The following is a 16,419-nucleotide window of genomic DNA, read 5'->3' as shown; positions in this document are numbered from 1 at the left end:
GAGCCTATGGGAGGCTTTCCTTGGCCGGGTTGGAGCTGCAGAGTGCCATTGAGCCCTATGGGAGGCTTTCCTTGGGCCGGGTTGGAGCTGCAGAGTGCCATTGAGCCCTATGGGAGGCTTTCCTTGGGCCGGGTTGGAGCTGCAGAGTGCCATTGAGCCCTATGGGAGGCTTTCCTTGGGCCGGGTTGGAGCTGCAGAGTGCCATTGAGCCCTATGGGAGACTTTCCTTGGGCCGGGTTGGAGCTGCAGAGTGCCATTGAGCCCTATGGGAGACTTTCCTTGGGCCGGGTTGGAGCTGCAGAGTGCCATTGAGCCCTATGGGAGACTTTCCTTGGGCCGGGTTGGAGCTGCAGAGTGCCATTGAGCCCTATGGGAGGCTTTCCTTGGGCCGGGTTGGAGCTGCAGAGTGCCATTGAGCCCTATGGGAGGCTTTCCTTGGGCCGGGTTGGAGCTGCAGAGTGCCATTGAGCCCTATGGGAGACTTTCCTTGGGCCGGGTTGGAGCTGCAGAGTGCCATTGAGCCCTATGGGAGACTTTCCTTGGGCCGGGTTGGAGCTGCAGAGTGCCATTGAGCCCTATGGGAGGGTTTCCGGGTTGGAGCTGCAGAGTGCCATTGAGCCCTATGGGAGACTTTCCTTGGGCCGGGTTGGAGCTGCAGAGTGCCATTGAGCCCTATGGGAGACTTTCCTTTGGCCGGGTTGGAGCTGCAGAGTGCCATTGAGCCCTATGGGAGACATTCCTTGGGCCGGGTTGAAGCTGCAGAGTGCCATTGAGCCCTATGGAAGACTTTCCTTTGGCCGGGTTGAAGCTGCAGAGTGCCATTGAGCCCTATGGGAGACTTTCCTTGGGCCGGGTTGGAGCTGCAGAGTGCCATTGAGCCCTATGGGAGACTTTCCTTGGGCCGGGTTGGAGCTGCAGAGTGCCATTGAGCCCTATGGGAGACTTTCCTTGGGCCGGGTTGGAGCTGCAGAGTGCCATTGAGCCCTATGGGAGGCTTTCCTTGGGCCGGGTTGGAGCTGCAGAGTGCCATTGAGCCCTATGGGAGGCTTTCCTTGGGCCGGGTTGGAGCTGCAGAGTGCCATTGAGCCCTATGGGAGGCTTTCCTTGGGCCGGGTTGGAGCTGCAGAGTGCCATTGAGCCCTATGGGAGACTTTCCTTGGGCCGGGTTGGAGCTGCAGAGTGCCATTGAGCCCTATGGGAGGCTTTCCTTGGGCCGGGTTGGAGCTGCAGAGTGCCATTGAGCCCTATGGGAGGCTTTCCTTGGGCCGGGTTGGAGCTGCAGAGTGCCATTGAGCCCTATGGGAGACTTTCCTTGGGCCAGGTTGGAGCTGCAGAGTGCCATTGAGCCCTATGGGAGACTTTCCTTGGGCCAGGTTGGAGCTGCAGAGTGCCATTGAGCCCTATGGGAGGCTTTCCTTGGGCCGGGTTGGAGCTGCAGAGTGCCATTGAGCCCTATGGGAGGCTTTCCTTGGGCCGGGTTGGAGCTGCAGAGTGCCATTGAGCCCTATGGGAGGCTTCCCTTGGGCCGGGTTGGAGCTGCAGAGTGCCATTGAGCCCTATGGGAGACTTTCTTTGGGCCGGGTTGGAGCTGCAGAGTGCCATTGAGCCCTATGGGAGACTTTCCTTGGGCCGGGTTGGAGCTGCAGAGTGCCATTGAGCCCTATGGGAGACTTTCCTTGGGCCGGGTTGGAGCTGCAGAGTGCCATTGAGCCCTATGGGAGGCTTTCCTTGGGCCGGGTTGGAGCTGCAGAGTGCCATTGAGCCCTATGGGAGGCTTTCCTTGGGCCGGGTTGGAGCTGCAGAGTGCCATTGAGCCCTATGGGAGACTTTCCTTGGGCCGGGTTGGAGCTGCAGAGTGCCATTGAGCCCTATGGGAGACTTTCCTTGGGCCGGGTTGGAGCTGCAGAGTGCCATTGAGCCCTATGGGAGACTTTCCTTGGGCCGGGTTGGAGCTGCAGAGTGCCATTGAGCCCTATGGGAGGCTTTCCTTGGGCCGGGTTGGAGCTGCAGAGTGCCATTGAGCCCTATGGGAGGCTTTCCTTGGGCCGGGTTGGAGCTGCAGAGTGCCATTGAGCCCTATGGGAGGCTTTCCTTGGGCCGGGTTGGAGCTGCAGAGTGCCATTGAGCCCTATGGGAGGCTTTCCTTGGGCCGGGTTGGAGCTGCAGAGTGCCATTGAGCCCTATGGGAGACTTTCCTTGGGCCGGGTTGGAGCTGCAGAGTGCCATTGAGCCCTATGGGAGACTTTCCTTGGGCCGGGTTGGAGCTGCAGAGTGCCATTGAGCCCTATGGGAGGGTTTCCTTGGGCCGGGTTGGAGCTGCAGAGTGCCATTGAGCCCTATGGGAGGGTTTCCTTGGGCCGGGTTGGAGCTGCAGAGTGCCATTGAGCCCTATGGGAGACTTTCCTTGGGCCGGGTTGGAGCTGCAGAGTGCCATTGAGCCCTATGGGAGACTTTCCTTGGGCCGGGTTGGAGCTGCAGAGTGCCATTGAGCCCTATGGGAGACTTTCCTTGGGCCGGGTTGGAGCTGCAGAGTGCCATTGAGCCCTATGGGAGACTTTCCTTGGGCCGGGTTGGAGCTGCAGAGTGCCATTGAGCCCTATGGGAGACTTTCCTTGGGCCGGGTTGGAGCTGCAGAGTGCCATTGAGCCCTATGGGAGACTTTCCTTGGGCCGGGTTGGAGCTGCAGAGTGCCATTGAGCCCTATGGGAGACTTTCCTTGGGCCGGGTTGGAGCTGCAGAGTGCCATTGAGCCCTATGGGAGACTTTCCTTGGGCCGGGTTGGAGCTGCAGAGTGCCATTGAGCCCTATGGGAGACTTTCCTTTGGCCGGGTTGGAGCTGCAGAGTGCCATTGAGCCCTATGGGAGACTTTCCTTGGGCCGGGTTGGAGCTGCAGAGTGCCATTGAGCCCTATGGGAGACTTTCCTTGGGCCGGGTTGGAGCTGCAGAGTGCCATTGAGCCCTATGGGAGACTTTCCTTGGGCCGGGTTGGAGCTGCAGAGTGCCATTGAGCCCTATGGGAGACTTTCCTTGGGCCGGGTTGGAGCTGCAGAGTGCCATTGAGCCCTATGGGAGACTTTCCTTGGGCCGGGTTGGAGCTGCAGAGTGCCATTGAGCCCTATGGGAGACTTTCCTTGGGCCGGGTTGGAGCTGCAGAGTGCCATTGAGCCCTATGGGAGACTTTCCTTGGGCCGGGTTGGAGCTGCAGAGTGCCATTGAGCCCTATGGGAGGGTTTCCTTGGGCCGGGTTGGAGCTGCAGAGTGCCATTGAGCCCTATGGGAGGGTTTCCTTGGGCCGGGTTGGAGCTGCAGAGTGCCATTGAGCCCTATGGGAGACTTTCCTTGGGCCGGGTTGGAGCTGCAGAGTGCCATTGAGCCCTATGGGAGACTTTCCTTGGGCCGGGTTGGAGCTGCAGAGTGCCATTGAGCCCTATGGGAGACTTTCCTTGGGCCGGGTTGGAGCTGCAGAGTGCCATTGAGCCCTATGGGAGACTTTCCTTGGGCCGGGTTGGAGCTGCAGAGTGCCATTGAGCCCTATGGGAGACTTTCCTTGGGCCGGGTTGGAGCTGCAGAGTGCCATTGAGCCCTATGGGAGACTTTCCTTGGGCCGGGTTGGAGCTGCAGAGTGCCATTGAGCCCTATGGGAGACTTTCCTTGGGCCGGGTTGGAGCTGCAGAGTGCCATTGAGCCCTATGGGAGACTTTCCTTGGGCCGGGTTGGAGCTGCAGAGTGCCATTGAGCCCTATGGGAGACTTTCCTTTGGCCGGGTTGGAGCTGCAGAGTGCCATTGAGCCCTATGGGAGACTTTCCTTGGGCCAGGTTGGAGCTGCAGAGTGCCATTGAGCCCTATGGAAGACTTTCCTTTGGCCGGGTTGGAGCTGCAGAGTGCCATTGAGCCCTATGGGAGACTTTCCTTGGGCCGGGTTGGAGCTGCAGAGTGCCATTGAGCCCTATGGGAGGCTTTCCTTGGGCCGGGTTGGAGCTGCAGAGTGCCATTGAGCCCTATGGGAGGCTTTCCTTGGGCCGGGTTGGAGCTGCAGAGCACCATTGAGTCCTATGGGAGGCTTCCAAAATCATGCACTGAAGGTTTCCGCACCGTTTACGATCTCTCGGAATCGGATACGAAAATTTTGTAACTTTTGGATCATCATTCGCAAACAATCGTTCCAATAAGAAAATTTCTGTAAGTACGAAATCTTCGTATTCAAACGAACGTAATTTTCGTGACTTTTGCAATCATCAGAAATTATTGGATTTCGTGATTTGGATTCTTACTTTGATGAATCTGGCCCTAGGGGTCTATATCCCTAATGGAATAGTTAGCCCATGAACCCTTTATATACATTTATTATTCTTCATTTTTATTTCCTTTTTATCATTTCTGTGTCATAAAGAGAAAAGCAAGTGAACAAATTGCCTTTAGAAACATGAATACATCCCAGGCCTCATGAAGCAGCTTCCTATCCAATCTGCTGCAACGTAACTGATAGGGAGCCAGTGCTGGGCCTGCTTATAGAAACAAAGGCTAAAGGTGATTGGCTGCAGGTATATTTGAATTTTAACAAATCAGATGTCTAAGTCCATTCCAGTATTTAGCTTTTATATATTGACTTACCCCAATATATTTGACTATATTATAAATAGGCTTGTCACCTGGCTGCTATTTTACTGGCCGGTTTAAAGGCTGCTTCGTGCCAATGTTATTAATAGGGAAATCAGATTAAGATATAGGAAGGCTGGTATTTTTTTCTTGAATAAGTGGCAACTCTAATTATAAATAAAAGTGGAAATGTTATACAAGATACAGTTTCTCTTAAAAGCTTCAATCCCCTGTAATAGATACAGAATTAGCAACGACAATTTTCATAATTAGTGCTATTTATAGTGATCCGTTCCTAAACAGTGAATAGGGGGCCATCTGCTGTAAGTGAATTGTATAACATGAGGCTTTGGGCCGGCCGCGTGTATTCAGTCTACAAAGAAATAGTCTATACATTTATACAATAAAAGCTGCCAACGATGACTTGTTTATGTATTCCTCTCCCGACAGCCTGCATTTACCTACACTGGGATATTCCATTGGCCCGAGGGACAAGCAATCAGATTAGCCCGATACCGCCCAGCCCAAGGTGGGCCGATCAGCAACCTCCTCAAACGTGTGGATCTATAGGGGTAAGTCAGGTTTAGTGTCAACCTCAACTGAAATTTTACAAATATAATTTCTATGTATCTCTGTGAATGGGGGCGGCCTCGGGGGACCCCAACAGCAAATCCTGCACTGATAGAGATGCACCAGTAGGGGGCCCTGGTTCTACTATCCCTGGCCTCACCTTGTAGATTGTAAGCTCTTTTGGGCAGGGCTCTCTTCCCCTCCTGTATCGGTTATTGATTGCTTTGTATGTTACTCCTTGTAGAGTGTAAGCTCTTTTGGGCAGGGCTCCCTTCCCCTCCTGTATCGGTTACTGATTGCTTTATATGTTACTCCTTGTAGAGTGTAAGCTCTTTTGGGCAGGGCTCTCTTCCCCTCTTGTATCGGTTACTGATTGCTTTGTATGTTACTCCTTGTAGAGTGTAAGCTCTTTTGGGCAGGGCTCCCTTCCCCTCTTGTATCGGTTACTGATTGCTTTGTATGTTACTCCTTGTAGAGTGTAAGCTCTTTTGGGCAGGGCTCCCTTCCCCTCCTGTATCGGTTACTGATTGCTTTGTATGTTACTCCTTGTAGAGTGTAAGCTCTTTTGGGCAGGGCTCTCTTCCCCTCTTGTATCGGTTACTGATTGCTTTGTATGTTACTCCTTGTAGAGTGTAAGCTCTTTTGGGCAGGGCTCTCTTCCCCTCTTGTATCGGTTACTGATTGCTTTGTATGTTACTCCTTGTAGAGTGTAAGCTCTTTTGGGCAGGGCTCCCTTCCCCTCTTGTATCGGTTACTGATTGCTTTGTATGTTACTCCTTGTAGAGTGTAAGCTCTTTTGGGCAGGGCTCCTTTCCCCTCCTGTATCGGTTACTGATTGCTTTATATGTTACTCCTTGTAGAGTGTAAGCTCTTTTGGGCAGGGCTCCCTTCCCCTCCTGTATCGGTTACTGATTGCTTTATATGTTACTCCTTGTAGAGTGTAAGCTCTTTTGGGCAGGGCTCTCTTCCCCTCTTGTATCGGTTACTGATTGCTTTGTATGTTACTCCTTGTAGAGTGTAAGCTCTTTTGGGCAGGGCTCCCTTCCCCTCCTGTATCGGTTATTGATTGCTTTATATGTTACTCTGTATGTCCAATGTATGAAACCCACTTATTCTACAGCGCTGCGGAATATGTTGGCGTTTTATAACTAAATGTTAATAATAATAATACCTCTCACAGCTTGTCAGTATATAACTCTAATCTATCCTTTGCGCAGGGGCGCTGATGCTATAAAGCTATTGCTCTGTGATCTTACAATTTTATTATTATTGTTACTCTATATTCCTTATCTTTCTACTCAGTCCTTCTCCCAGGGTTAGACTGGGTGGGTGCAGGGCCCACTTGGGCTGCCACCCCAGGGGCCCTGTAGGTGTCCCTGCCAGCTGCATCCCCTGCACCCCCTAAGGGCCCCCGCTGCACCCCCCCGAATAGCCCCCTGCTGAGCCTCCCTAACCCCCGCAGGGGCCCCTACCCGATGTTCTCCCCTGAGCGCGTGTAAATTTAATGCATCAGAGGAGGATCACCATCGGCCATGGGACCACCAGTCCGACCCTGCCCTCTCCAATTCATATTCCTGTCTCTCATTCAACCTACTGCCTGGTTGCTAACATAAGCAAGACCCTAGCAAAAATTCCAAACTGGAGAGCTGCTGAACAAAAAGCTAAATAACTGAAAAAGCATAAAAAATGAAGACCAATTGCAAATTATCTCAGAATCTCAATGTCTATGGCATACTAAAAGTTAATTGAAGCACACTGCTTTTCAGTCTTAAAACTGTCACTAAGTATATGATGGAAGCGACAGTGCCTAATGATGATGGAAGTGCCAACTTTAAACAAAAAGCTAATTAAAAAGCGAACAACCCCTTTAATAGGAAAGGAAGCTCCTCTCAGCCTATGGATTATACGCATGACTGGGGCTCTTTCCCTTTGATAACCTTTGGCCCCTGGCCACTGAGAAGGAAACTGTTTAGGGCCCAGTAAAGCAAACAAGTTCCTGACACTGCACATTCTCTGTTCCAGCAAATCACTTGGGCTGCGGTTCTGATGTATCTAAGAACTGGACTCTTCTATAAGAGCCGGGTAGCAGGGCTGCACCCATCTTGATTCACCAGCATTTTCAGGGGATCATTTGCTGAGTTACTCAATCTCATATTTCCTACTGAATCTGTACCCACGGGAACACAGACCGGCGCTAAACACAATTAAAAATCAGAAAGATCCATTTTTACTGCTTTTCTGTTTCTCTCCTTTCCGCGGAGCAGCAAACAAGGAACCCAGAGCACTGTGTGTAAGGAGCCACATTCTCTAACATGGACTTTATACACATAGTGACACTCTTAGTGAACTCCCAATATACACTTGCATTTACCCCAATGTAAAACTTCAACTTCTACTGCCCTCTAGTGGCAACTGTCACACATTCACCTTGTACATCCCGAGAAGGCTAAATCTTATTGGCCTTCTTTTTGGATGGAGATAGTAGGACAAAATGAGACAGCAAGACAGATGGAGACAGTAGGGCAAGATGGAGACAGTAGGGCAAGATGGAGACAGTAGGGCAAGATGGAGACAGTAGGACAAGATGGAAACAGTAGGGCAAGATGGAGACAGTAGGGCAAGATGGGGACAGTAGGGCAAGATGGAGACAGTGGGACAAGATGGAGACAGTAGGACAAGATGGAGACAGTTGGACAAAATGGAGACAGTAGGACAAGATGGAGACAGTAGGACAAGATGGAGACAGTTGGACAAAATGGAGACAGTAGGACAAGATGGAGACAGTAGGACAAGATGGAGACAGTTGGACAAAATGGAGACAGTAGGGCAAGATGGAGACAGTAGGACAAGATGGACACAGTAGGACAAGATGGAGACAGTGGGACATGATGGTGACAGTAGGACAAGATGGAGACAGTTGGACATTATGGAGACAGTGGGACAAAATGGAGACAGTAGGACAAGATGGAGACAGTGGGACAAGATGGAGACAGTGGGACAAGATGGAGACAGTAGGACAAGATGAAGACAGTAGCATAAGATGGAGACAGTAGGGACAAGATGGAGACAGTAGGACAAGATGGAGACATTTGGATAAGATGGAGACAGTAGCATAAGATGGAGACAGTAGGGACAAGATGGAGACAGTAGGACAAGATGGAGACATTTGGATAAGATGGAGACAGTAGGATAAGCCAGTGGGACAAGATGGAGACAGTAGGACAAGATGAAGACAGTAGGACAAGATGGAGACATTTGGATAAGATGGAGACAGTAGGATAAGCCAGTGGGACAAGATGGAGACAGTAGGACAAGATGAAGACAGTAGGACAAGATGGAGACAGTAGCATAAGATGGAGACAGTAGGGACAAGATGGAGACAGTAGGACAAGATGGAGACATTTGGATAAGATGGAGACAGTAGGATAAGATGGAGACAGTAGGACAAGATGGAGACAGTAGGGCAAGATGGAGACAGTAGGACAAGATGGAGACAGTAGAACAAGATGGAGACAGTAGAACAAGATGGAGACAGTAGGATAAGATGGAGACAGTAGGACAAGATGGAGACAGTTGGACATGACGGAGACAGTAGGACAAGATGGAGACAGTGGGACAAGAAGGAGACAGTGGGACAAGATGGAGACAGTAGGACAAGATGAAGACAGTAGGACAAGATGAAGACAGTAGCATAAGATGGAGACAGTAGGGACAAGATGGAGACAATAAGACAAGATGGAGACAGCTGGATAAGATGGAGACAGCTGGATAAGATGGAGACAGTAGGGCAAGATGGTGACAGTTGGACAAGATGGAGACAGTAGGGCAAGATGGGGACAGTAGGACAAGATGGAGACAGTAGGACAAGATGGAGACAGTAGGACAAGATGGAGACAGTAGGACAAGATGGAGACAGTAGGACAAGATGGAGACAGTAGGGCAAGATGGGGACAGTAGGACAAGATGGAGACAGTAGGGCAAGATGGAGGGAGTAGAATAAGATGGTTACCATAGGGCAAAATATAGACTGTAGGGTAAGATGGAAACAGTAGGGCAAAAACATCAACATGCAGACAACAGTGTATAAGGAAAACTTGGTGTGTGACTTATGTGTCCGTAGGGACCTGTATTGAACTGATAATCCAGATGGAGCTCTGGCCTTTCTGTATGCAAATACATTTTCCAACAATTTCTGTGCACGTAAGTGTAAAAACCCCATTTACAGGCAGCAGTGCAGTGATTTCTATCTGTTAGCGCCGCATCTGTCACCATTTATCTGCTGTTATATATTCCTCTGTGTTCTTTTCACTCTGTGATCCTGTAGGTTATTTATGGCCATCACGCCAGCCTGGGATTGATTTACATGTAAATACAGCTTTATATGGAGACAGGGTCACCTTACTTACACATTAATTTGTCTGTGTTACAAGCAGGGATGAGTCACTCAAGCAATTATAGCGAAATGCTGAGAGAGTAATTAAAGGGAAACTATACTGTATTTATTCATTGCATCTCTCCTTAGTATTGTGTGAAATAAATCTCATTGTGCGCGCAAAATGCTGCTGTATTTATATGTATAGGTGGGACTGCAGGGGCTATATTGTTTAGTATATTGTGTGCCCAGAACATCCCTTCTCTGTATATTTGTATTTATACATATGGGTAGGGGGTGCCATAGTGTTTCCCTTAGACAGTACAGTATGGGGGTACAGCTTATTGTGTGCCCAGAACATCCCTTCTCTGTATATTTGTATTTATACATATGGGTAGGGGGTGCCATAGTGTTTCCCTTAGACAGTACAGTATGGGGGTACAGCTTATTGTGTGCCCAGAACATTCCCTCTCTGTATATTTGTATTTATACATATGGGTAGGGGGTGCCATAGTGTTTCCCTTAGACAGTACAGTATGGGGGTACAGCTTATTGTGTGCCCAGAACATTCCCTCTCTGTATATTTGTATTTATACATATGGGTAGGGGGTGCCATAGTGTTTCCCTTAGACAGTACAGTATGGGGGTACAGCTTATTGTGTGCCCAGAACATTCCTTCTCTGTATATTTGTATATATACATATGGGTATGGGGTGCCATAGTGTTTCCCTTAGACAGTACAGTATGGGGGTACAGCTTATTGTGTGCCCAGAACATTCCTTCTCTGTATATTTGTATTTATACATATGGGTAGGGGGTGCCATAGTGTTTCCCTTAGACAGTACAGTATGGGGGTACAGCTTATTGTGTGCCCAGAACATTCCTTCTCTGTATATTTGTATTTATACATATGGGTAGGGGGTGCCATAGTGTTTCCCTTAGACAGTACAGTATGGGGGTACAGCTTATTGTGTGCCCAGAACATTCCTTCTCTGTATATTTGTATTTATACATATGGGTAGGGGGTGCCATAGTGTTTCCCATAGACAGTACAGTATGAGGGTGGAACTTATTGCGGCCATAGAACTTTCTTTCTCAGTATGTTTATCATTATATATAGGATGGGAGCTATTGAAATCTAGCAAGCAGGGCTGATATGCCATTTATATACAGTACCTAGCTATATACTGTTTATATATATGAATTATTATGACGGAAGGTTCCGGTAGCTGTAACTGAGCCCAGGGCACCCAGTGTAGGACGTACAGTCACTGCTGCCTTTGGTGCCTGACTCATGTGCCCATAAAACTCCTTGCGTAAGGTGAGTGGGATTTGATAAGAAGGGTAAGGAGCAGCCGAGTAAATCCCTTGGGTAAAGGTAAAGGACGCGCTAGTGGAGAGCAGGGGAGGTCAGGCAGGGGGGGCACTGAAACTGGTGCAAAGGTAAAGTGCCCTGTAACTGCCCTATTCCTGGGATGGGAAGCATTCGGGTGGGGGAGGTGGCAGGGAGAACTACAGGATTGTACCCCCAGTACCCCATAGTAAGGATGTGATGGGCACCTTAGTGCATAGATACAGGCACCATAGCGATTACAGGGGTGGCGCCTTTGTCAATATTGGGGTGAACAATTTTTCCTGAGGAAATCTATTTGGGATCAGATTCACATATACGGAATTTTCTGAGACTTATTTATAAATTAAACCCACACTGTATATAAAATGGATTCTGTCCCCAATGTAATTCTTTCCCCCAGTCTGGTTACTCTGCATACAGGGCAGTACTGGCAGGTAGGAGCCAACCCACTAACCAGTAACCACTAACCAGTAACCAGCATGTCCTACTGCATCAGTCTGCAAGGCACCATGGGGGAATGTTCTACTTGTCCCTTATTCATAGTGACTAATATATGATTGCCATCTCGTATTAGAAGGACAAGCTGACAGTCAGGAAAAGTGTGTGTGTGTGTGTGGGGGGGGGGGGTGATGGAGTAGAGAGACAAATATAGAAATATAGAGGAGAAATATAGGGGGAGAAGAGGGAGGATGGGGGGGAGTAAGGCCAAACAGTTGGGGGGGGGAATAGAAAAGGAAAGGAGAGGGGATGAGAGACAGAAGGAGAGAGGGGAAGGGAAAGGGGGTTCGGGGAGTAGAGAGACAAATGGGGGGAGAGGGGAAATATAGAAGGGGGGAGAAGAGGGAGGATGGGGGGGGAGTAAGGCCAAACAGTTGGGGGGGGGAATAGAAAAGGAAAGGAGAGGGGATGAGAGACAGAAGGAGAGAGGGGAAGGGAAAGGGGGTTCGGGGAGTAGAGAGACAAATGGGGGCAGAGGGGAAATATAGAAGGGGGGAGAAGAGGGAGGATGGGGGGGAGTAAGGCCAAACAGTTGGGGGGGGGGAATAGAAAAGGAAAGGAGAGGGGATGAGAGACAGAAGGAGAGAGGGGAAGGGAAAGGGGGTTCGGGGAGTAGAGAGACAAATGGGGGGAGAGGGGAAATATAGAAGGGGGGAGAAGAGGGAGGATGGGGGGGAGTAAAGCCAAACAGTTGGGGGGGGATAGAAAAGGAAAGGAGAGGGGATGAGAGACAGAAGGAGAGAGGGTAAGGGAAAGGGGGTTCGGGGGAGTAGAGAGACAAATGGGGGGAGAGGGGAAATATAGAAGGGGGGAGAAGAGGGAGGATGGGGGGGAGTAAGGCCAAACAGTTGGGGGGGGAATAGAAAAGGAAAGGAGAGGGGATGAGAGACAGAAGGAGAGAGGGGAAGGGAAAGGGGGTTCGAGGAGTAGAGAGACAAATGGGGGGAGAGGGGAAATATAGAAGGGGGGAGAAGAGGAGGATGGGGGGGAGTAAGGCCAAACAGTTGGGGGGGGATAGAAAAGGAAAGGAGAGGGGATGAGAGACAGAAGGAGAGAGGGGAAGGGAAAGGGGGTTCGGGGAGTAGAGAGACAAATGGGGGGAGAGGGGAAATATAGAAGGGGGGAGAAGAGGGAGGATGGGGGGGAGTAAGGCCAAACAGTTGGGGGGGGGGGGAATAGAAAAGGAAAGGAGAGGGGATGAGAGACAGAAGGAGAGAGGGGAAGGGAAAGGGGGTTCAGGGAGTAGAGAGACAAATGGGGGGAGAGGGGAAATATAGAAGGGGGGAGAAGAGGGAGGATGGGGGGAGTAAGGCCAAACAGTTGGGGGGGGGAATAGAAAAGGAAAGGAGAGGGGATGAGAGACAGAAGGAGAGAGGGGAAGGGAAAGGGGGTTCGGGGAGTAGAGAGACAAATGGGGGGAGAGGGGAAATATAGAAGGGGGAGAAGAGGGAGGATGGGGGGGAGTAGGGCCAAACAGTTGGGGGGAGAATAAAAAAGGGGAGATTATAACATATACACTACAGTAGTTTGTGCTAATTTCCCAGCAATGATTCCCATGTACCAGGGGCCCAGTTTACACCAAAGCCGCTGCCCGGGGGGGGGCAAACAGCTCACTGTGTGGCACACTGGCATCTGGGACATATTCCTGTATGATCTGTGCTCCCCGTTCCCATGGAAACCCCATTACCGTGGCGCACGTGGAACAATCTTTAAGTCTGGGGAACAGAAGAGCATATTTGCCTGTGTATCGGGCAGTAATTAGAAGCTTTCCCTTGGCTTTGCCAGAGATTCCTCTTCATTAATTTTAAAAACGAGATATAATGAGGGGGAGGGGCAGCCAACCTGATGCGCATAAAGGGAAAGTAAAGAGCAAAGTTACTGATAGAACTTGTATAGTCATACGTTCTGTACATACAGCATTGGGGGTAATTGTGACTCTCTTCAATGATAAAAAGGTCAGTATTTGCAAGTATTCCTTGATCTTTGTATTTGGACACCCCTACTAATTACTGTAATTGGCTATTAAAGCCGCACCCGGCACAGGGGCTACAACCCAACTGACCCCCTGTGGGATGGAACCCCGAGTGTGAGCCTGATCCCCAACATCACTGCCCAACCTCACTAATGCCCTTGTGGCTGAATGGGAGCAACTCCCAGCAACACTGTCCCAACATCTAGTGGGAACCTTCCCAGAAGGGTAGGGGCAGTTATAGCAGGTAGGGTTGGGCAACCCAACTGACCCCCTGTGGGATGGAACCCCGACTGTGAGCCTGATCCCCAACATCACTGCCCAACCTCACTAATGCCCTTGTGGCTGAATGGGAGCAACTCCCAGCAACACTGTCCCAACATCTAGTGGGAACCTTCCCAGAAGGGCAGGGGCAGTTATAGCAGGTAGGGTTGGGCAACCCAACTGACCCCCTGTGGGATGGAACCCCGACTGTGAGCCTGATCCCCAACATCACTGCCCAACCTCACTAATGCCCTTGTGGCTGAATGGGAACAACTCCCAGCAACACTGTCCCAACATCTAGTGGGAACCTTCCCAGAAGGGTAGGGGCAGTTATAGCAGGTAGGGTTGGGCAACCCAACTGAACCCCTGTGGGATGGAACCCCAACTGTGAGCCTGATCCCCAACATCACTGCCCAACCTCACTAATGCCCTTGTGGCTGAATGGGAACAACTCCCAGCAACACTGTCCCAACATCTAGTGGGAACCTTCCCAGAAGGGTAGGGGCAGTTATAGCAGGTAGGGTTGGGCAACCCAACTGAACCCCTGTGGGATGGAACCCCAACTGTGAGCCTGATCCCCAACATCACTGCCCAACCTCACTAATGCCCTTGTGGCTGAATGGGAGCAACTCCCAGCAACACTGTCCCAACATCTAGTGGGAACCTTCCCAGAAGGGTAGGGGCAGTTACAGCAGGTAGGGTTGGGCAACCCAACTGAACCCCTGTGGGATGGAACCCCGACTGTGAGCCTGATCCCCAACATCACTGCCCAACCTCACTAATGCCCTTGTGGCTGAATGGGAGCAACTCCCAGCAACACTGCCCCAACATCTAGCGGGAACCTTCCCAGAAGGGCAGGGGCGGTTATAGCAGCAATGGGAGGGGCAACTGCATATTAAACAGGTTTGGACTGGGGGGGCAAGAGCACCAGAAAGTTGTCAACTGGAGCTTGTAGCATTGAACTTACAATCCCAGCAGCCTCTTGGGACTTTCAGCATCTGATGGCCCTGAATGTCACATTCTCTGATGGACCCTAAGGCCCCCGCAGACTGCTAATGAAGGCAAAAAAAAATTCTATTAACCCTTCCGTAGCCTAATTTCCATATGCACCCAAACCCAAAAATAATGCATTAGTTGCATCACTATTTATGGACCAATGTATAGTGCAACAGCCCATTCCAGCATAGAAGAGGTTAAGATCCCATTATCTGAGGCTCCGCCATGCGTTTCATATCCGATTTTTCTCTACAAAAAAGAACCCGATCTGCGCTGCCATTTAGTGCGCCAGTGTGAGGCTAATAAATAATTAACTGCACGTCCCTGAATTCGTTTCCAGCGCCGCCGCCGCTGCCTCGGAAATTCATTATTCCCAATCGAAATGTGATTAAAATGCAAACAAGTGAGCCGTCGGACGCGCCATTATTTATGCATGGAAACTTCTTGCGCATTTTTATTCTGTGATTCCCATTGTGGCAGCGCGGGGGTTAGTGAGTGCTGTGTATATTAAAGGGGAAAGCGTCTCCCTTGGGGGGTTATCTTGTATTTTCCTCCCTATTATATCATAGTACCCCCCTGCCCTGCTCTGTGTTCATTATCAGTTTATCCATGAATAAAGTTAATTCTGAACATGACGGTGCCCTGCGTATTTACACTGATACAGGGGGGGCTGTTTGCTACCTGAACCCTTATTCTTGCCTGGGGGCATCAGGGTGGGACAGGCAATCGTTACTGTGCTGTAATGTGCAATAGTGATTAGCGAATGTTTCCCCCAGGCATGGATTCGCAGCAAAACTCTGCATTTCACTATTGGCAGTTTTTCTCAGTTTCACAAACTTTCCAATACAGCGAAACGGGACAGATTTGCTTTTTACTAAAGTGGAACTATTTACAGGACAATAGGGGGCTGTTTGGGCCTCACTGTAGTTGAAATGTCGGGCAGGGTCAGACTGGGCCGACGGGGCACCAGAAAAAAACCCAGTGAGCCCATCGTCCAGACCCAATCCGTGCCGGCGCTTCCCAGGTTGTCGGTTTAACTTATGCGCGCTCAAGGGAGGGTGTCAGACGGGGGGTAGGGGCCCCTGTAGGGGATGTGGGGGCCCCCGGGGCGGCAGCCCTGGTGGGCTCTGCACCCCCCAGTCCATCCCGGATGCTAGGGACTATTTGGATTTTGAGTCCGGGCCTGACTGGGAGTCAAAATTAGCCCCGACATTTCAACAAAAAGGCCCAAACAGCCCCCTACTTGTCCAATAAATAGTGACTGTCTGTGGCACCTTACAGCCCCCCTGGCATTCCCAGTACCCAGAGGCACAAACAGCCCCCCCAGCCCAATAAATAGTGACTGTCTGTGGCACCTTACAGCCCCCCTGGCATTCCCAGTACCCAGAGGCACAAACAGCCCGCCATCCAGCCCAATAAATAGTGACTGTCTGTGGCACCTTACAGCCCCCCTGGCATTCCCAGTACCCAGAGGCACAAACAGCCCCCCCAGCCCAATAAATAGTGACTGTCTGTGGCACCTTACAGCCCCCCTGGCCAGGGGCGGGCCAAGCCGACAAGGCGCCCTAGGCGACCCAGTCAGCCAACTCCACCAACCTCCCCCCCGAACGGGGCATGCGCGCCAAAGCACAGGAGGCGGTGCAGGGGGGGCCGGGCAATTAGATTGGTCATTGCCTCTGCCGCTAATGACAACCAGTGGAGGCAATGACAAAGTAGCACTAGGGGTAGGCAGGAGAGGCTCCTGCCTGGCGCCCCTCAATCGTTGCGCCCTAGGCAGCTGCCTCTTCTGCCTACCCCT

The sequence above is a fragment of the Xenopus tropicalis genome, chromosome 4 (genome assembly GCF_000004195.4).
Source record: "Xenopus tropicalis strain Nigerian chromosome 4, UCB_Xtro_10.0, whole genome shotgun sequence".
NCBI lineage: Eukaryota > Metazoa > Chordata > Amphibia > Anura > Pipidae > Xenopus > Xenopus tropicalis.
Note: the sequence above shows the minus strand (reverse complement) of the source record.